Source organism: Pseudophryne corroboree, chromosome 6 (assembly GCF_028390025.1).
Source record: "Pseudophryne corroboree isolate aPseCor3 chromosome 6, aPseCor3.hap2, whole genome shotgun sequence".
NCBI classification, from domain to species: Eukaryota; Metazoa; Chordata; class Amphibia; order Anura; family Myobatrachidae; genus Pseudophryne; species Pseudophryne corroboree.
Window position 1 is genome coordinate 692102861 of NC_086449.1, and position 22579 is coordinate 692125439.

The 22579-nt window shown below is 45.2% G+C and overlaps 1 protein-coding gene across 2 annotated transcripts in view; it reads left to right on the forward strand.

The window, feature by feature from the left end:
* Positions 1-22579, forward strand: part of KCNIP1 (potassium voltage-gated channel interacting protein 1) — a 748664-nt gene that overhangs the window by 154602 nt on the left and 571483 nt on the right. The window lies entirely within an intron of this gene.

A 22579-nucleotide genomic window follows, 5' to 3' on the forward strand; every position in this document is an offset into this window, starting at 1 on the left:
GCAAGGCCCATCCGGGAAAATGCAGTAGTAGGGGCCCACGTTTAGAGGCTTGGCAAACCATTAATGTATGGTCTAGACACCTTGATACATATATATAGTAAATACTGCTAGTGCATGCATGATAAGGTACCAGATTAATAACAGCAATGTACTGTAGTGAATTCACTATAGTCCTGTGCAGTATAATGTAACATATGTATAGTGTATAACTCAAGGGCTCAGTCTGGAACCTGATCCCTAGAGGAGGGTGTGGGCCCCCAGGCAGTGGGGCCCACCGGTGGTTTCCCATGTACCCCTGTGGGCCATTTCGACCCTGGCTGTGTGTGACCCCCTGTGCAGTAAAGTAAGCTGCTGCTTTGTAGCATCACTTTACTGCACAGGTGTCACAGCGCAGCACATGGAGGACCCGGGGCCGGCAGAGCTCACCGGAGCACTGATCGCCGCCTCCTGGGACTGGTAAGTATGTTTTCCTTTTTTTAAAGGTGTCCAGCTTATGTGTCCATCGGACCCACAGAGCTGATCACCAGAGCCCGGTCCCGCACAGCATATCGCAGTGCTGCTCTGTGATTTGGCATTATTATCACAGGACACACTGCAGTGTTTTTTTAACCATTTTGTGTTTTTTTAGTAAATTCGGCCACATCGTATTGCTCATTATTAGTATGTGGAATGCGATGTGGTTTACTATAAAAAATTACAATTAAGGGATTTGGAGCAGTTTTTTAATACATTGAGTTATAATAAAATAATGTAAAAAAGGGTGTGAAAACACACTCTTTTCACATTATTGTAGTAAAAATAATGTTAGTAAATGTGTCTCTAAGTCTGTTGGGGCCAGTTACTACCAGGTTTGCACACCATTTGGGGGTGATTTTTGCCCGTGCGGTCCAGGTTGTTGACGTTGGTGCACTGCAATTTTTAAACAGAGCCACAGAATCTCAAATGGATTGAGATCTGGACTTTGACTTTGGTATTGTAGAATATTCACCTTTTTGTTATTCACCCATGTCAGAGTTGCTTTGATTTTGTGCTTGGGGTCGTTGTCCTGCTAAAGGGTGAACTTTCTGCCAAGATTTCGTTTTTGGACAGACTGAAGCAGGGTGTCCTGTAGTATCTCCCGGTATTTTGCACCATCCATCAGTCCTTCAATTTTAACAAGGTTCTCAGTGAGGAAAAGCAACTCCAGAACATGATGTTCCTGCCATCGGCAGCTCAGATGCACAGTTTCTGGCCAGTTAGTTTGGCAGGCTGATTCTGCTTGCACTTCCATAGGCTGTGAGCAGAATTAGCATTCTGAGATGTAAGCATACAGTAGCTGCTGGAACCTGGACCAGCGTATTCTGCAGCTAATTGCATTGGCCCTGAGTGTATCCTGATTTTATCTAGAAGAGGAGAGTGCTGACTTTTTTGTTCGGCAAACCATAAATAATCTATTTTAAGATAATAGATTGTAACCTCTTATGATTTATTTTGTCTACCTTGTACAGTATGTCTCTGTTTCCCCCACTCTCTCATGCTGCGGAGCACTATGGCGCCTTGTAAATTAACAGCATTTCTACATCTATTTTATAATTATTGTTTTACCATGCTAGATAACAAAAATTGTTTTTTTTATAAAGTACAATATTACAAGGTAAGGTCGATGGTATGCGTGTGGTGAGACTAAGTGTCCGTGATGATTCTATGTGTCTGTGTATAAATGAATATATACAATAACTTCATAGAGAGGTGGTTATCTAAATGTGCTCCGTGCAGTTCCTAACCTCATATGCTCTCAGGAATTACTGTCAGTAACATAGGTTTGCAGCAGACTAGATAATAAGATCATCAGACCTATTGTGTAAGATTAGTGGCGATCGCTAGAAATTTATATATTATACATATTTATATATTATTATTGCTTTTTTTAACGTAACATTTTTTAAAGCTATTATGAAATTTCTTGCAAACATTTCAGGATATATAAAAGGGTACAATAAGGGGTGGTGGGGGGTATTCAATTAAATTCCATGGGTAATTGGAAGCTAAAATCCCTGTGCAGTAGGGAAAGGCATTTTTCCTGCAGCTGAAAATTAGGACTCAGGCTTGGAAACCAACTGATTCCACACAAACTGCGGAATAACCCCCCCCCCCCCCCCCCCCGCCCCCGCATATGAACTCAATATTGCCATTTTTACACAGACTGTACAGACTACATGAGCTGTGAGGTTCAGTTTGACTTCAGGAATTCATAATCCTCGCTAATTGGATTGCTCCGGTGCAGCAATTAGCTATGGGGTAAACCTCTAAGCGTCATTGTTTCAGTTAATTTATATATATATATATATATATATTTTTTTTTTTTTATTTAATCCCATCTCCAGTTGATATAGATAGCCATGCCATGTTCACCACCACATGTTGGGTTTGTGTCACTTACTTGGAAGCAGTACTGATATGTTAGTGCAGTAGGAGGTGTCTGGTATAAGTAGATGCCTCCTGCATGTATTTGTGATCCAGTACTGCATCCGAGAATGCAGCATCAGATCACTCTATTGGCCGGCTTAGGGACCCATGGGTCACTGTAGCTCCTAACAAGAGGCCAGTAAATCCTGGAGATCCAGATTTCAGCACTTCCACAAAACGGAGGCGTCATCCTCCATTTTAGGTAATGGAGGCCATCACCCCCCTCCCCTCCTCCCAATGGCTGCATATAATCAATTAGTCTGCTTTCGATGCCGCAAGACTTGTACTGCACATGCGCAAGGTACCCAACATTGGTAGTTTACGACTACTGCCTGAAGACCATCAGGACCTGAATCATGTCTGCCATGCCTTGTTACTGATTTATTCACATGCCGTCACTATTTTAAAACTAAAACTCTAATAAATGTTGATATTTAATCTTTCTGTTATCTGTCTTCAGACCCAGCTCTAGTAGAATATTGCACTAAAACTCAACTGGTAAATAATCAGATCTCATTCTATACAAGTAGGGTTCAGATTCAGAGTTGGATGGTTTGCAGACATCTCTGATGTTATGAGATCTGCACATGCGCAGGAACTGCACTGCGCATGTGACAGTGCCCCCTAAGCCACAGCGCCATTTAGGAGCAGCAACGACCAGCATTCTTGAAGACAGGGGTGTGTCGCCCCTAATGCAGAGGTCAGTGGCTGTGTCCTTGGATTCTGATTCACTGGCCCTGACTGCGTGAATACGCCATCCGTCTGATGATTAATTAGATTACCGATGTTCACAGAGAGTGATCTAGAGCTGTGTCCTTAGACACAACAGTTTACCCAAGACACCACCTGCAGCATTAGCATATTTTACATACAGCCTGTTGTACAAAGACACAGCAACCTTGCTACTTAGAGCTGACCCTAACCAATTTGGTGCCCTAGGCAAGATTTTATCTGGTGCCCCCTAGCACCACCGCTAGAGAGTGTTCTTCTACGTGCTCCTAAAAAAGGGGGTATAGGTTCGTGGCATGCTCCCTGTTCATCACTCCAGGGGCATGCCCAGCAGAAAATGGACGCGCTTCTGCAGTGTGCAGCAGCAAAAGTGGGAGGCGGGCTAGCCACACTGGAACACGGGACACGCCTTTCTGACTCCACGGCAAAACAGAGAACTGCAGGAAAAGTCCTCTTTTTCAGAGTGCTTAGTTGGAGAGGTGAGTATACATAAATTGCCATTTTACATAGTTATATATTGCATTGAACTGATGCAATATATAGCGTAAAGTAACAAACGGGTTCCAGACACTTTACATGATTAGACCCCACTATTGTGCAAAACACACTACATACAGTAAATAATGATCTTACTGAAAGTGACGGGTTCTCTTATACACTCCCAGGGGACGACTGTGAATAACAAATATTATTTCTTTAAGAGTAGCCCAGGGAAAAGTAATTTTTCATTGAACCTTCTGAGCCATTAATTAGTTTTAATACTTGACCTGCTTTTACTGCACCCGTGGCTCAGGTTTTCAGCTTCCATTGTAACACAGAAAAATATATACAACATTTAAGTGCTTTTTTTCTGCTGAATATACTATTTCTTAGATATGAGGCATAAATATTACATATCCTGTCAGAAAAATGGTTACTGAGTCCTTGTAATACCTCAAGCATATATTAAAGGGAACAAAACAGTGAGAGATAAGAAGATAATTATTTATTTCAAGGAAAAAAAAAAAAGAAAGAATTCGAAATGCCCTATGGTGGTGCACACAATCTTGTATTAAGATATAACTTTTATTGAATTATATGTTAAAACCAGCGAATATTAAAAGGAAAGTAGAATCGTGTAAATAGAAAAGAAATAGTGTTTAAAATAAAAGTGCTGCGCACTAGATGTCACCGGATTCGCTCATGTATTGCTAGCAAAATCTATAGATGGTCACGAGTGTGTCAAAAATATTCCATGTCTATGTGTGTTATATTACACTTTTTAGATAGCTGAGAAAGCTGCAAGAATAAATGTCCCACAAATTAATTGTATTCCTTCCCAGGATTCCAGATGTGGGATCGTTGAAACCAAATTCCAGATATCACCTTATGTGGTGCTAATGATTTACTATATATTTTGCTGAATTGTCTCTCAATAAACTGATCAGAATGCTAAATGTGTACTGTGTCTCTCTGTATCTCAGAGTTAATATACAAGCTAAGTCATAAGGTCTCAGTAATGTCTGTGTGTTCTAGCTCCATGAGCAGTGTTGTATCCACTGAGAAAGGAGCATATGAAACATTCAGATACAAATGTATCCACTAAAGGGAAACAGTTATTAAGCTCTGACAGTATCCAATCTTTTACTTGTCACAAGATTTTATCATAGCTTCGCTATGGCTCATAGAGAGCTGTGACAATTAATGATAATAAATTATCAGAAATCTCTTTAACCAGATATTGTTGTACATCATATTTGTTTCCTTGGGATCCTTATATTCAAATAGATGTTTAGTGATCTAATTCGGATCATAAGAGTGGTTTATTCCTCTGTGTTATAATAGGGATGTTAAGGGCTCAACACACTCTTATTTGGATGTAGGCTCAAAGTATCAATATAAACATGGTTCGTTAATGTATCATGTTAAGCCTTCAAGGTGTGTATATGATAGTGAGTCTTACACCAGGTGCCTAAGTATATTAGGCGCCCTCTGCTGCCCTTTTATTTGGGAGGATTATATATACAGTGAGTATATAGCACTTGCTGTGAATGGGTCTGCGATCACTATAGAGTTAATGTGAGTGTAAAATGTGTCATTAATATCCTGACACACATCCAGCTTTTTATTAAATAATTTTTGATGTGGATGTTATATACACATTAAACATCTTTTGGTGTGCGTACCAGGGCTTTATTATTCAGCCTTGTGAACACCATTTAATACCATTCATAATACACAGTGTTATTTCGGCATGGTGAATTATTATCATCAGCATCTAGTTGTGCAATTTCCTCCCTGTAACTCCCACACTTTGCCTGAACTGAAACACTTGCAAAATCAATTATTTCTGATATAGATACATATGCACATTAAATGTCTATTGACCATATGGATTAGAACCTTAGTGTACTGCCTTAGTATAGGGTTCAGTATGGTTCATTACACATGGTAATTACTTGCACAGCAGCATCTAGTTGTGCAATTTCCTCCCTGTAACTCCCACACTTTGCCTGAACTGAAACACTTGCAAAATCAATGATTTCTGATATAGATACATATGCACATTAAATGTCTATTGACCATATGGATTAGAACCTTAGTGTACTGCCTTAGTATAGGGTTCAGTATGGTTCATTACACATGGTAATTACTTGCACAGTATAGCATTCTGTTAGCAGCTATTAGTATTGTATGCTTTAGACAAGCCTCACAGCTAACACAGATCAGACACTTTCAGCTTCAGTATACATTTTCCCTAATCTATCTAGCTGAGCATTGTCCGGTGACTACCTAAAGTGCGCAGCTAGCCTGACGCACGCTTTGCTGTTCTGCCTCTTATGTGTAATGAACCATACTGAACCCTATACTAAGGCAGTACACTAAGGTTCTAATCCATATGGTCAATAGACATTTAATGTGCATATGTATCTATATCAGAAATCATTGATTTTGCAAGTGTTTCAGTTCAGGCAAAGTGTGGGAGTTACAGGGAGGAAATTGCACAACTAGATGCTGCTGTGCAAGTAATTACCATGTGTAATGAACCATACTGAACCCTATACTAAGGCAGTACACTAAGGTTCTAATCCATATGGTCAATAGACATTTAATGTGCATATGTATCTATATCAGAAATAATTGATTTTGCAAGTGTTTCATTTCAGGCAAAGTGTGGGAGTTACAGAGAGGAAATTGCACAACTAGATGCTGATGATAATAATTCACCATGCCGAAATAACACTGTGTATTATGAATGGTATTAAATGGTGTTCACAAGGCTGAATAATAAAGCCCTGGTACGCACACCAAAAGATGTTTAATGTGTATATAACATCCACATCAAAAATTATTTAATAAAAAGCTGGATGTGTGTCAGGATATTAATGACACATTTTACACTCACATTAACTCTATAGTGATCGCAGACCCATTCACAGCAAGTGCTATATACTCACTGTATATATAATCCTCCCAAATAAAAGGGCAGCAGAGGGCGCCTAATATACTTAGGCACCTGGTGTAAGACTCACTATCATATACACACCTTGAAGGCTTAACATGATACATTAACGAACCATGTTTATATTGATACTTTGAGCCTACATCCAAATAAGAGTGTGTTGAGCCCTTAACATCCCTATTATAACACAGAGGAAAAACCACTCTTATGATCCGAATTAGATCACTAAACATCTATTTGAATATAAGGATCCCAAGGGAACAAATATGATGTACAACAATATCTGGTTAAAAAGATTTCTGATCATTTATTATCATTAATTGTCACAGCTCTCTATGAGCCATAGCGAAGCTATGATAAAATCTTGTGACAAGTAAAAGATTGAATACTGTCAGAGCTTAATAACTGTTTCCCTTTAGTGGATACATTTGTATCTGAATGTTTCATATGCTCCTTTCTCAGTGGATACAACACTGCTCATGGAGCTAGAACACACAGACATTACTGAGACCTTATGACTGAGCTTGTATATTAACTCTGAGATACAGAGAGACACAGTACACATTTAGCATTCTGATCAGTTTATTGAGAGACAATTCAGCAAAATATATAGTAAATCATTAGCACCACATAAGGTGATATCTGGAATTTGGTTTCAACGATCCCACATCTGGAATCCTGGGAAGGAATACAATTCATTTGTGGGACATTTATTCTTGCAGCTTTCTCAGCTATCTAAAAAGTGTAATATAACACACATAGACATGGAATATTTTTGACACACTCGTGACCATCTATAGATTTTGCTAGCAATACATGAGCGAATCCGGTGACATCTAGTGCGCAGCACTTTTATTTTAAACACTATTTCTTTTCTATTTACACGATTCTACTTTCCTTTTAATATTCGCTGGTTTTAACATATAATTCAATAAAAGTTATATCTTAATACAAGATTGTGTGCACCACCATAGGGCATTTCGAATTCTTTCTTCTCTTTTTTTCTTGTAGACTTACCTTGCCTGTGGTAGCACCCCCCAATTTCTGGAAGAATATAAGGAATATCTTTGATAATTTGAAAAATGGGGGTCATTTACTAAATATGAATTTACCTCTGCGACCAGTATTATAGTAACTTATTTATTTCAAGCAAAGCAAATATATAGGTGACTACTGTATGTATACTGATTGCAGACTGTTTTGTATGTATATATATATATACATTATCCATGAGGGGAGGGGACAGAGCTAGGATCCTACTGGAGAAGGAGACTCGTTGGATTTTAAAATTAGATACGTTTTGGCCTCGGGGCCTGAACGACAAGATTAATTGGAACACACTTGGTTAGGCATTACGTGCCCATTATTGAATATGCGTTTCCACAAAAGTATTGGGGAGGGAGAACCCATGCAGCTTCTATATTTATTTATATAGTTTCAATGGTTTAAGGGTTATTGCCTATCACTATTGAACCCTTTTATTTGGAGTCTGGTTTCCATTCTTGGGTATTCTCCTGGGTTACACAGCAGGGACTTTAATGTTCCTGTATTAATGATCTGTTTGTATACAATTGCTTGTTTTCTATGTACATTATTTGTTTTTTGTTGTTTATTATGTTCAACTGTATGTGCATTAGATTACCTGCCTCCCCCCTCCGATCACAAGCTTCCTGGCCATGGAGGAAGCTGAGCCGGCACCCTGTGAAGCGCAGCAGGGACGAGGTGAGCCGCAAACATCGGCTCGCCATGGTAACCAGTGACGCGCTGACCGGAAGTGACCCGGCGGCTTCACTTCCGGAAGCCAGGACGCGGGGAGAGACGGCGGTGGGGAGCACTGCAGCGGGTATTTAGGTGGGGTAAGTGTTGTATGTGTGTCTTGTCCATTTGTTGGTGGTGTTGCTGTCTACTTGAGGAAAGGGCTGCTGCCCTGAAACAGCTGTCGTTTTTTGCAATACACCTTATTTTCTTATACATTGCGTCCAGTGCCGTTTTCTTCTTGGAGTACTGCATCTGACATGTCTAACGCTGCACGGAGGCTAGTTGTGATTTCTTAATCCATAGAGTGCCGACTGAATTGCAAGTATTTGTTGTGCCACCTCAGGCACCAGTTGTAAGGCACCTACCACTTTGTGATGTTTGTTTAAATCCCATTTGGACACTCACTATTACACTGTACTGCACGGAAGTGTTTGCTTGTACACAGAATTATGGAGCAAAATGCAAGTGTGACCCAGGACGTCCCAGGGTGTAATATCATGGGTAATATGACCCCTGGTGAGACATTTAGTTTTACCCAGGAACAGATTGATAACATCTTGTCCAAAGAAATTTTACCTGTTATGGACACAGCAATGAAAGCTGAAGATTGTCTGTTCCAGCTTATGAAATTTAAACGCAGGGAAATAGACTTCTTGTTACATGGCATATCCCTCACCGAATACTACAGAGAGCATAAAATACCCAGAGGATTCCGTATCCGCAATGTGCCGACTATTGGGCGTCACAACCCGGAATTTGTCAGAAAGTGGATCGGAATCCTCAATAAATGTGCCTTCGATCTTATGGTCTTGGTGATCGAGGAGGCAAATAGGGAATTACAGCTCACACGGCAGAAAATTGCGACCTTTGAAAGGGAGAATATGAAGGTGCTGGAATCTGATAAATCCCAAGATTGGGTTCACAAACTGGAGACCCAGTGTGACCAATACAGGCGGGATTTACTCAAGTTTAAGCGTAATAAAAAGATGACGGTAGACCAGGATTATGATGACAACAAAGTCTACAGGTGGCTAGCGGGCGTGGATGGTTCGGACAAACCGCGATTTACACAGAGACGTAGACCGTGGCAGAGGACGAAACAAGGCCCCAGGAGTGCTAAATCCAGCAGCGACAGTGATTTTGCCTTTTCAGAATCTGAGGAAGCCTCTGGCAGTGTCCCTTTAGGACAAGCCACGAAAGAAGGCTCTGGCAGGTCCGACGCACTCCCACCCGCAGGGGTGGCCAGAACAAAAGGGGTCAGAAAAGCCGCCCAGAACAAGAACTACACGTAATATTCAATTTGTCCCGCAGAACCATCACGTCCACTGAAACACAGGTCCTAAGTCGTGGACTTAGCTTTGTACCGACCAATGTGCATGATCCATTCAATTGGTCGCGAGACCTACATCAATTCACCAGAAAGCTTAGGCTTAAAGAATTTTTTCAGAATTCTCCCCAACAAACCGTCGCACCTTCTGTATTTGACAAGTTTTTGCAACAAGTCTCCAGATCCAAGTTCGATCCAGTTTCCTCTAATCCCTCCATTAGAACCTTCAGCAGGCTCATGGAAGAATCGGTCAGCAGATTTGTGGCTGCTCCTGCAAAAATCAAATTGAACATGTCCGTCAGTGAGCGAGAAGCTTTAAAAAATCTACAGTCCTATAAGGACATTGTGATCCGGCCCGCCGATAAGGGCGGGGCCATAGTTATCATGGATCTGGAGTATTATAGGGAGGAAGCTCTGAGCCAATTAGCTGATCAGGAGGTATACCGTAAGCTCTCTAAGAATCCAACGTTAGAATACCAACAAGAACTGTTCACTATATTGGAAGAAGCAAAGACACAGGGCTTATTGCCCGATAAAGTACATAAGGTGTTATGTGTCCAGTTCCCAAAGAGCCCCATACTGTATACTATCCCGAAGCTTCATAAACACCAAACGAAACCGCCCGGGAGACCGATCATCTCCGCCAGAGACTCTTTATTCCAACCAGTGTCCCGACTATTGGATAGTATTTTACAGCCGCTATTATTGGAACAAGGAACATTTCTCAAGGACACTAATTCTTTTATTTTGAAATTGCAGGAGCTTGCTACGGTACCACCTGGCACCTTGATGTGTTGCCTGGATGTTTGCAGCCTATATACATCCATCCCACATCAGGAGGGGATGTGTGCGATGCGGGATTTCCTGGAGGATAACCTGTCTCCATCTGTATTTAACCACAGCTTGTTCTTGACCCTGTTAGAGCTCACCTTAAGCAGAAATTACTTCTTGTTTGATGGTGAGTTCTACTTGCAGCTACGAGGGTGCGCGATGGGTTCATCGGTAGCACCCTCGTATGCTAATATTTACATGTTTGCTCAAGAACATAAGATGTTTTTTACCAATCCAGCAGTAGCTGGGAATATCATCCTTTATACCAGGTATATCGATGATGTTTTCCTGTTATGGGGGGGTGGGAAAGAAGCCTTCCTGGGATTGATGTCAGAAATTAATGCTCTCCCTTCCCCTATTAAATTCACGTATGTCTGCGAAGAGAGGGAAGCTAACTTTCTTGACGTGAAAATTGTACTCAAGGAGGGTGGTATTTCTACTGAAATCTTCTCCAAACCCACCGACAGGAACACATTGTTGATGGCCTCCAGTCATCATCCCAAGCCGTTGAAAAAGGGAGTGTCCCTGTCCCAGATGATGCGGGTAGCTCGCATCACAAGTGATAGTGAAAAGATCCCGGCCCTTCTAGACAATATGATCCTTAAATTTTTACAGAGGGGTTATGACAATTCAGTATTGCAGTCTCAAAAACAACAGGTGCTGCAGATGTCTAGGGAGCAGTTGTTACATCCAATAAAAAAAGATCCCAGTAATATCCTCCCTTGGGCCACTGACTTCTCAACGGCTAGTCCAATCATCCGCAGGGCTTCAAAAAACCTGTGGCCTATAGTGGCATCGGATCCAGAATTACCATCATTTAAAAATATTAAACCCATTGCTGCATTCAGGCGTGGCGCTAATTTGCGTGATAGAATTGTAAAAACAGACATCACTGGGATGGGTAGCTCACCGGTTATTAATATTCAAAAAAAAGCTCCGGGTTGCTACCGTTGCCCTAAGTGCACAACGTGTAGTTATATGGTGCCTTGTAAAGATTTTCAGCATCCACATAGGAGTGTTAAATTCTCTATCAGACAGGTAATTACCTGCAGCACCTCATTTGTGGTGTATGCTATTGTTTGCCCATGTGGTTTATTCTACATTGGGCAAACCACACGTAAATTTAGCGAACGCATGGCGGCACACCGTTCTGCCATTAAATTGACTCTGGAGGGTAAACCTGTTGACCAGCCGGTGGCCCGGCATTTTAAAAACGCAGGCCACCCTCTTAGTTCCTTAAAATACTTTGGTATTGAACATGTTCCATTATCCATGAGGGGAGGGGACAGAGCTAGGATCCTACTGGAGAAGGAGACTCGTTGGATTTTAAAATTAGATACGTTTTGGCCTCGGGGCCTGAACGACAAGATTAATTGGAACACACTTGGTTAGGCATTACGTGCCCATTATTGAATATGCGTTTCCATAAAAGTATTGGGGAGGGAGAACCCATGCAGCTTCTATATTTATTTATATAGTTTCAATGGTTTAAGGCTTATTGCCTATCACTATTGAACCCTTTTATTAGGAGTCTGGTTTCCATTCTTGGGTATTCTCCTGGGTTACACAGCAGGGACTTTAATGTTCCTGTATTAATGATCTGTTTGTATACAATTGCTTGTTTTCTATGTACATTATTTGTTTTTTGTTGTTTATTATGTTCAACTGTATGTGCATTAGATTACCTGCCTCCCCCCTCCGATCACAAGCTTCCTGGCCATGGAGGAAGCTGAGCCGGCACCCTGTGAAGCGCAGCAGGGACGAGGTGAGCCGCAAACATCGGCTCGCCATGGTAACCAGTGACGCGCTGACCGGAAGTGACCCGGCGGCTTCACTTCCGGAAGCCAGGACGCGGGGAGAGACGGCGGTGGGGAGCACTGCAGCGGGTATTTAGCTGGGGTAAGTGTTGTATGTGTGTCTTGTCCATTTGTTGGTGGTGTTGCTGTCTACTTGAGGAAAGGGCTGCTGCCCTGAAACAGCTGTCGTTTTTTGCAATACACCTTATTTTCTTATACATTGCGTCCAGTGCCGTTTTCTTCTTGGAGTACTGCATCTGACATGTCTAACGCTGCACGGAGGCTAGTTGTGATTTCTTAATCCATAGAGTGCCGACTGAATTGCAAGTATATATATATATATATATATATATATATATATATACAGTGACACTAACCAGGGCCGGTGCTAGGGTGTTCTGCACCCCCTGCAAACTATAAATTTGCGCCCAACCATATTTCACAAAGGGACAGCGCGTACCAGGCATTGCTTCCGCGTGGTGCCAGTGTCTGAGAGGCAGGTTTACCCAAGCGGTGCGGAGGGGGGAAGGGTGAGGCACCTGTACCCGCACTGATCATCAGTGACCTATGGGAGACTGGTAGTTGGAGACCTTAACACACCACAGAAACAGAAGTGTAAGCAGAGCAGATTTATGGGGAAGCTACATTCAACAGGCTGCAGGGTCAGAGCTAGACATTTTGGCGCCCTGTGCCAGAAAGAGAAATGGTGCACACCTCCTTCCCCCATATTTAAAACAGGGGCTGAATGTGTGTTGCAAAAATATAGGGACATGGGGGGTCATTCCTAGTTGATCGCTAGCTGCATTTGTTCGCTGTGCAGCGATGAGGCAAAAATACGTCACTTCTGCGCATGCGTATGCGGCGCAATGTGCACGCGCAACATACTATTACAACGAACGATGTAGTTTCACACAGGGTCTAGCTATGCTTTTCAGTCGCACTGACTGCCGCAGAGTGATTGACAGGAAGAGGGCGTTTCTGGGTGTCAACTGACCGTTTTCAGGGAGTGTTCGTAAAAACGCAGGTATGCCAGAAAAAATGCAGGCGTGGCTGGGCGAACGCAGGGCGTGTTTGTGACATCAAAACAGGACCTGAATGGTCTGAAGTGATCGCAAGCACTGAGTAGGTCTGAAGCTACTCTGAAACTGCACAAAAAAACTTTGTAGCCGCTCTGCGATCCTTTCGTTCGCACTTCTGCTAAGCTAAAATACACTCCCAGTGGGAGGTGGAATAGCGTTTGCACGGCTGCTAAAAACTGCTTTCGAGTGATCAACTCGAAATGACCACCATGGCTTCATCGGAAAGGGGCATGGTCACAATATAATACCAATTCATATTATGCCGCACAGTAGTCTCCATTATTCAAATTATGCCACACTGTAAGAAGGCTGTGTTGCCGGCGGTCGGGCTCCCGGCGACCAGCATACCGGCGCTGGAATCCCGACCGCCGGCATACCGACAGCTGGGCGAGCGCAAATGAGCCCCTTGCGGACTTGCTGCACTCGCCAAGCTGCGGGCACAGTGACGCGCGCCACGCTATCTATTCTTCCTCCAGGGGGGTCGTGGTCCCCTAAGAGGAAGAAAAGTTGTTGGTATGCCGGCGGTCGGGATTCCGGTGCCGGTCTGGTGGTCGTCGGGAGCCCGGCCGCCGGCAACCTGAAGACCACCCCTGTAAGAATACTTATATAAATTGCTCCAGGTAGAGTCCCTGTTACACATTACACGTTACTCCAGGTAGAGACCTCTTTTATACATTACACATTACTCCAGGTAGAGTCCCTTTTACACATTACACATTACTCCAGGTAGAGTCCCTTTTACACATTACACATTACTCCAGGTAGAGTCCCTTTTACACATTGCTCCAGGTAGAGTCCCCTTTACATATTACAGCAGGTAGGGTCGATGTCATACATCCAGGTAAAGCCCCCGTTATGTGGGTGTGTGTGTCTGTCTCTTTGTCTGTAATTAAACTTACGTTTTGCTCCGATGCACCAGCCAGGAGGGGCGGACTGTAATGAAAGACGGGAATCTGCAGCACTGCCTGGCTACCTATGTCACAAGTAGCTGGGCGCTGCAGCTACAGTACCATGCGGCAGACGGACACACATAGGGCCTAATTCAGCATGGGTTGTAGTTGTACGAAAAATTGCACAACCCTTTACACTGACATGCGCACATGTGATTTCAGCAACATTGCGATTTATGCGAATCACCCCCATAGTGTTGAGGCTGCTGCCAGCGGTTCTGCGGCCAAAGTGCATATGCGCTGTGCGACAGGCACCAATGGCACAGCACTAGTTTGGCACCATGCAGGGCTTTGCAGGGGAGGGATGGGAGAGAACATGGGGGTGGGGTTTGCACAATAACTGGGTGACACAGTGACTGGTACAGAACACAGAGGGGGTGTGACAGAGTGACAGATGATGAGGGGTAACACAATGACAGGACATGGGGGGGTTGTGCGACATAGTGACAGGACACGGGTGGGGGGGTGACACAGTGACAGAATACGGGTGGGGGGGTAACACAGTGACAGAACACGGGGATGGTGACACAGTGACAGAACACGCGGGGTGACACAGTGACAGAACACGGGGGGTGACACAGTGACAGAACACAGAGGGGAGTGACACAGTGACAACAAGGGGGGATGACACAGTGACAGAACATGGGGGGTTGACACAGTGACAGAACACGGGGGGTGACACAGTGACAGAACACGGGAGGGTGGTGACACAGTGACAAAACATGGGGGGTGACACAGTGACAGAACACGAGGTGGATGACAGTGACAGAACACGGGGGGTGACACAGTGACAGAACCCAGGGGGGTGACACAGTGACAGAACACGGGGGGATGACACAGTGACAGAACACGGGGGGTGACACAGTGACAGAACACGGGAGGGTGGTGACATAGTGACAAAACATGGGGGGTGACACAGTGACAGAACACGAGGTGGATGACAGTGACAGAACACCGGGGGATGACACAGTGACAGAACCCAGGGGGGTGACACAGTGACAGAACACGGGGGGATGACACAGTGACAGAACCCAGGGGGGTGACACAGTGACAAAACACGGGGGGATGACACAGTGACAGAACCCAGGGGGGTGACACAGTGACGAACACGGGGGAGTGACACAGTAACAGAACACGGGGCGTGACAGTGACAGAACACGGGGGGGTGACAGTGACAGAACACGGGGGGTGACACAGTGACAGAACACGGGGGGGTGACAGTGACAGAACACGGGGGCGGTGACAGTGACAGAACACGGGGGGGATGACAGTGACAGAACACGGGGGGTGACACAGTGACAGAACACGGGGTGGTGACAGTGACAGAACACGGGGGGGGGGGTGACAGTGACAGAACATGGGGGGGTGACAGTAATAGAACACGGGGGTTGACAGAACACAGGGGCGTGACACAGTGACAAAACACGGGGGGATGACACAGTGACAGAACACAGAGGGGGTGACACAGTGACAGAACACGGGGGTGACACAGTGACAGAAAATGGGGGGGTGACACAGTGACAGAACATGGGGGGGTGACACAGTGATGGAATACGGGGGGTGACATAGTGATAGAACACAGGGGGATGTTACACAGTGACAAATATGTGTGTGTGTGTGTGGGGGGGGGGGGCAGCGAGACTTCAATGTATCTGCACTATCAATGAGATCCCGTGCCGTCCGCCGGAACCTGATGTCACCCACTGTCACAATGTGTTGGGTAGCTAGGGGCACCAAACTCAGATTATACCCCCTCAACCTAAAAACATTCGGACACCCCTACACACACACATACACATACGCACAAACACACACACACACACACACACACACACACACACACACACACACACACACACACACACACACACACACACACACACACTTTTTGTCTCTCGCTCACTCTTTTCCATACACTTACTGATCTTTCTGGCTGTTTGTCTTGCTGTATGGCTGGCAGGCAGCAGGATCTGCAGCAGCCTGTTCCTGTTTAGCTCCACCCCCTTAGGCCCCACGTAGCTCTGTCCCATGTAGCCCCACCCCCTTTTGCCCGAACACAGCCGCTGTCACAGGGGAGGAGGAGGAGGAGGCTCCAAGCTGCCAGCGCTGCTCTGCCTGTCAGTGTGACAGGCACAGCAGCCGGCAGCAGCAGAGAAGACAGGCGGCGCATTGGCGCTGCAGGGATACAAAGCAGGGATTGCCTCTCTTGCATGGCGCCTAACTGCTTTGCATCCCTTTGCTGAGCGAGTAGCGCCGGGCCTAACACTAACCTTCAACTACATGTTGCTCCATTATTAAAATGCATCACATTCTGTAACATTTCATTAACGTTTCTATATCACATTGGGAATTACTCCTTTGGGAGCTATTGGGGCGGCATCAGAGCCAGATTAAGACCATGGGGGGCCCGGGGCACTTAAGAGAGTGGGGCCCCTAATAGAGAAGGCAGAATATATATATATATATATATTTGCCTCCCCAAGCAGCACACGGCGGACCTCCTGCCCTGCACTCCCGTCCCCACTGCAGCAGCGGCCAGCCTGCCGCTCAGTCATTGGCTGGGCAAGTAATTAGTACACCCTCCCCTCCCCCAACCCCACACCTCTCAGTGCCACTGGTCTTATCCCCCACTATGAGAAGGTGATTGGGATATATAATACGCACAATACTCCTATATCATTGGACACATAATTGTTCCATTGACTAAAAACAATATTTTTAATAGCAATAAATTTCCTTTCTTTATACAGCTACTGTATATCCATTACATATGTTCCATTAACACTCCACACAGTATTCAGTCACAGTTTCAGAGACTGAACCAATCCTTTACCAGCTGGAGAGTGAAGAAGAGTGGAGAAGTGGCCAGTAGAGAAGTTCTCTTCCGCGCGCCCCCACCATCACCTGTCAGCGGTCTTCATGGTAATGTTATGTAATCTTGAAGGGCACAAGTACCTCCTGCCCTGCACTCCCGTCCCCTCTGCAGCAGCGGGCGCACAGACAGGACAGCTGAGCTGAGCGACGGCTCAGCTGTCCAATAAAGTATGAATGAAGCAGCCTTCCGCTCAGTCATTGGCTGGGCATGCAGGCTGTTTCATTCATACATTATTGGACAGCTGAGCCGTCGCTCAGCTCAGCTGTCCTGTCTGTGCGCAGCTGCTGCAGTGAGGACGGGAGCCGGGGAGCACAGCACCGCAGATCGGATCGGAAGAGAGATCCGATCTGCGGTGTGGCAGGGGGCCCTTTTGGAAAGGGGGGCCCGGGGTACGTATCCCCCGGGCCCCCCCCCCTTAATCCGGCTCTGGGCGGCATCCTATCAGCCCTGTTGCTGGCATCCTTTTCTCCCGATGCCGGCATTTATCAGGGATTATGATTTGGTTGCATTATCCGCGATAAGGGGATAAGAGCCGCAATGATACATGGGATCGGAGACTTATCCACGATCCCAAGTGTTTTCATGCGATCACGGATCCAATTTTGCCCGATCAAAACAGCCTCTATTTGCATACAGCAATAATTACCATCGGTCATTAATTGCGATATCCGTCCATTTTGATCATCCAAAATCACATTGTGGCTAATAAGATACCACCCATTGACCTCTATTATCAGTCAGTTTGGATGCCACCACATTGCTCTTAATATTTTAATAGGGTAACTAACAATAAATTATGGGCCTGATTCAGAGGTAGAAGCAAATTCCGTCGCTACTGCGATTCCGTACGCAGCGGATCTGTGTCAATATGCTAATGCTGCTGCCTCAGGGATTTGTACAGAGACACCCACTAACATCTCTAATCTGGTGATTACGTATAAAAGACGAACTATCAGCAACATCGGTCGCACACTGGTAACAACAATAAACATTTGAGCAGTCCTATAGTGGTTACTCAGAATGACCATCGGAACTAAGTCGCTGGGGCCAGTACAACTGCAAATAAAGATGCTGTCATTGGCTGGGACACCCCTGGGAAACGTTTGTGACACACCTGTGTTTGACAAGGCTGTCAATCACTTTGTGAATAAATCTACTGTCGCTAATCAATGGGCGCTCATGTGCAATGTGACTGTGATGCACGCACTGTCCATAACACACTGCTTAAATCAGCAAACATTGCCATTGCGTCTACCTCTGAATCAGACCTTGGCCTATATTTACTAATATTCGTGTTTGAATCGGTTTGTGTAGTCAGGGCCGGCGCTACCATTAGGCAGCTTTAGGCAGCTGCCTATGGGCGGCAGCCACTAGAGGGCGGCATGCTCCTCCTGAATCCTGTTAAATAGCAGCAGTGTGACCCTGTGCTGCCATCCACACAAAAAAACGCAGCCCGCAGCCTTATCCTCGTTCCCCCCTCCTTATGAAATCCTTACTGCAACAAGCGGTGTAAAAGGGGCCACCCCTCCTACCTGATTGTACAGCCACTGGGGGGAGAGTCAGCGCGGGGAAACATCCGGGGACTCCTGAGGCGAGGGGTTAAAATGCAGTGTGCCCGGAGGAAGGGGACTCTCTAGGGCGTGCTGTGACAGGAGGATCTGTGAGGAGCGCTGATCGGCTCCGTTCAACTGAGGCAGACAGCAGAGGCTGAAGTCCTGTGTGTCAGCCCCGGAGTGCTCTGGAAGCCTGCGTATCAGTGTGTGGCTCCCGGCAGTGACAGCGGGGATTTCCCCTGTGAGAGAGAGAGCATCGGGAGCAGAGATGAACTGTGACACTCCTGCCCATATAAGGAGTGTGTGGGCAGCTTCAGTGAAGGAATCCCTGACAGGGGAGGGAGAGAAAGCTCCGCAGAGAACATGGCTTTGCAGTGACCTCAGCCCGCCCAAATAAGGGAAAGAGCAAGCAGCTGCACACGGGGTGAGCCTGGAGGAGACAGCACTGCAGAGTCCGCTTCCAGAGGGATCCCTAATGGGATTCTGGTGTCCATTCCAGAGGAGGCTCAACACAAGTAAGCAGGGACATTGCTGACACATATCACACACCACTTTGTGAACTGTATTAGAGGGTACAATTCTTGTTGATGTGACACAATGCGACCCATTGTCAGCACCTCACTTGGATTTCCCCCTTCCTTATGTCACCACCCTGTTAGCAGCAGGAGAATCTTGGGGGTCATTCCGAGTTGATCACTCACTGTCGATTTTTGCAGCGCAGCGATCAGGTAAAAAAAAGTCAAAACTACGCATGCGTATGCTCCGCAATGCGCAGGCGCGTCGTACGGGTACAAAGCGGATCGTTGCTGAGTGATGGATTTAACGAAGAATCCATTCACACAGCCGATCGCAAGGAGATTGACAGGAAGAAGGCGTTTGTGGGTGGCAACTGACCGTTTTCTGGGAGTGTTTGGAAAAACGCAGGCGTGTACAGGCATTTGCAGGGCGGGTGTCTGATGTCAATTCCGGGACCAAAAAGACTGAAGTGATCGAAAGGGCTGAGTAAGTCCAGAGCTACTCAAACTGCACAAAATGTTTTTGCAGAGCTCCGCTGCACAGGCGTTCGCACACTTGCAAAATGAAAATACACTTCCTATAGGCGGTGACTATGCGTTTGCACTGCTGCTAAAAGTAGCTAGCGAGCGATCAACCCCCGTTGTGTCAGCGTGTCCACCAAGTAGTTTCCGACTCCCACAAGCCAGTGACAATTTACCTCACCCCAACAGTGCCAGGCAGGCAGAAGTGCAGAGGAGGCTGGAGACGAGAGTATAGAGAAAGATACTGAAATTAACACTGAGCTATCAGTTTCACTATCCACGTGGACATGTAATAGGAATAGTAACCTGTGGTGAGCAAGGGTACGTTTTACTGTTCTGAAACAGTTTAGTTAATATATACACGAAGGGGAGTGACTAGCATTTGCAACTATAATTAAAGAAGGAAACATAATAGGCACTCACTGGGTTTCATGAAAAGGATATATTGTATTATAAAAAGGTTGGATTCATATATATATATATGTATATATAATACATATGTAATGTAGTTTTATTGTTATGTACAATGTGTACCCTGGGAGCTATCAAAGCACATTGCAGGGAGTACTACTGTGTGGCGTAACATGGATGTGCTCTACTGTGTGGTTTAATGTAAATGGACTCTACTGCAGTGTAACGTGAATACGGGACACTACTGTGTGATGAAACATCAATAAGAGGCACTACTGTGACGTAACGTAAATATGGGGGGTGGGGGGGTTAGGCTTAAGATTTGCCTAGGGTGCCGGAAAACCTTGCACCGGCCCTGTGTGTAGTGTTTTAACTCGTTTTGTATCGGGTGCATTTTCATGCAACTTTTTGAAACTATGGCCCTCATTTCGAGTTGATCGCTCGCAAGGCGAATTTAGCAGAGTTGCTCACGCTAAGCCTACGCCTACTGGGAGTGTATCTTAGCTTCTTAAAATTGTGACCGATGTATTCGCAATATTGCGATTACAAACTACTTAGCAGTTTCAGAGTAGCTTCAGACTTACTCGGCATCTGCGATCAGTTCAGTGCTTGTCGTTCCTGGTTTGACGTCATAAACACACCCAGCGTTCGCCCAGACACTCCCCCGTTTCTTCGGCCACTCCTGCGTTTTTTCCGGAAACGGTAGCGTTTTTATCCACACGCCCCTAAAACGCCGTGTTTCCGCCCAGTAACACCCATTTCCTGTCAATCACACTACGATCGCCGGAGCGAGGAAAAAGCCGTGAGTAAAAAAACTATCTTCATTGTAAAATTACTTGGCGCAGTCGCAGTGCGAATATTGCGCATGCGTACTAAGCGGAATTTCACTGCGATGCGATGAAAATTACAGAGCGAACGACTCGGAATGAGGGCCTATATACGCAAAGTTACGAAGCAGTCGACTTTATGGTTTTCGTGTTTTCCGATGTCGATGCCAGTCGTTTTTTTTGGCACATTTACGACCGTCATTGTCGTTTGCGTACGTGTTTTTGTTGGTTTGTTTTCTGAGTTAAACGCGGCAGGGTTTTTTTAAACCCCGGCCGCATTTTCACTTTTAGTTTAGTTTTTCATCCCCGTTCGTGATATAAATACGCCCCAAACCGTCCGCACCTCGTGGGTTTAGTTAGTGGTGAGGAGGGAGGTTGTGCTGTGGAGGTAGGTGAGTTTTTGGTTTGGTGAGGAGTGTTGTTTGCGATTTCTGAGTGTAGTATTGTGTTTGAAAATAGTCTTGTCATTTTCGTAGTCTTGTTTTTTGTGGTTTTGTCTAATTTTTTGTCCAAGTATTTTTTATTTATAGTCCCTTGTCAGTGTGTGTGTGTGTGTGTGTGTGTGTGTGTGTGTGTGATTTGTGCAGTGGTAGTGGAGGAGTGTGTTGTTTGTCTATTTTTTTTCTGTGTTAAGTGTTTAGACACACAATTATGTGTGAGTCAGAGGTGGGTGAGGTGGAGGGTGTGAGTGAGGGGGAGGAGGTCGTCAGGTGGAGGAGGTGAATGTGAGTGAGGTTAGTGAGGTGGAGGAGGTGGGTGAGGTAGCTGCAGCAGCCTCAAGTGACAGTGATAGTGACAGTCAGAGAGCTCCGCAGCCACGCACCACTACTAAGACTGGGCGGAATGTCAAGTTTAGTTATGCAGAAAATGTGGCATTGGTGCGGGAGCTGATGAAGTATCAGCGGCAGCTATTTGGGCCTGAGTCCGCCAAGGTGCTAACACGGAAGAAGACGGTGTTGTGGGCGAAAGTTGTTGCTGCTGTCAATAGTGAGGGGGTGGTCAAGCAGACGGAGGACACGTGCCGCAAACGGTACTATGACATAAAGCGACGTGTCACGTCCAAAATGGCCAAGGAGGCGAAGTCGGCTCGAAAAACCGGTGGTGGGCAGCCCTATATTGCAAGATATCTGGAGTATGAGGAGCCCATGCGGAGTGTAATACCTCCTGAAGTAGTCTCTGCAACCCATGTCCGGGATTCAGATAGGCCCAGGAAGAATGGTGAGCATGTGTATTTGTATTAACATTCTATGACCTTACTTCTTTTTTTTTTTTTTAAATGTGTGTCATGTGACGTTGCATATTACTCCCATCTTCAAGTGTGTGTCAGCAAATACATTATTTTTGGTAATATTTTCTACAAAAGCCAATGTAACATCTTACTTTATTGTATGTCATGTGTTTTTTTTCTGTATATTTTCCATGTGTAGTTTGGACTTGGTGTGTCATTGAATTGTACAGCAATAATGTTTTCCTTTTGCACATTTTTAAGTTTTTAATTTGGACTATGTTTTATATTTAG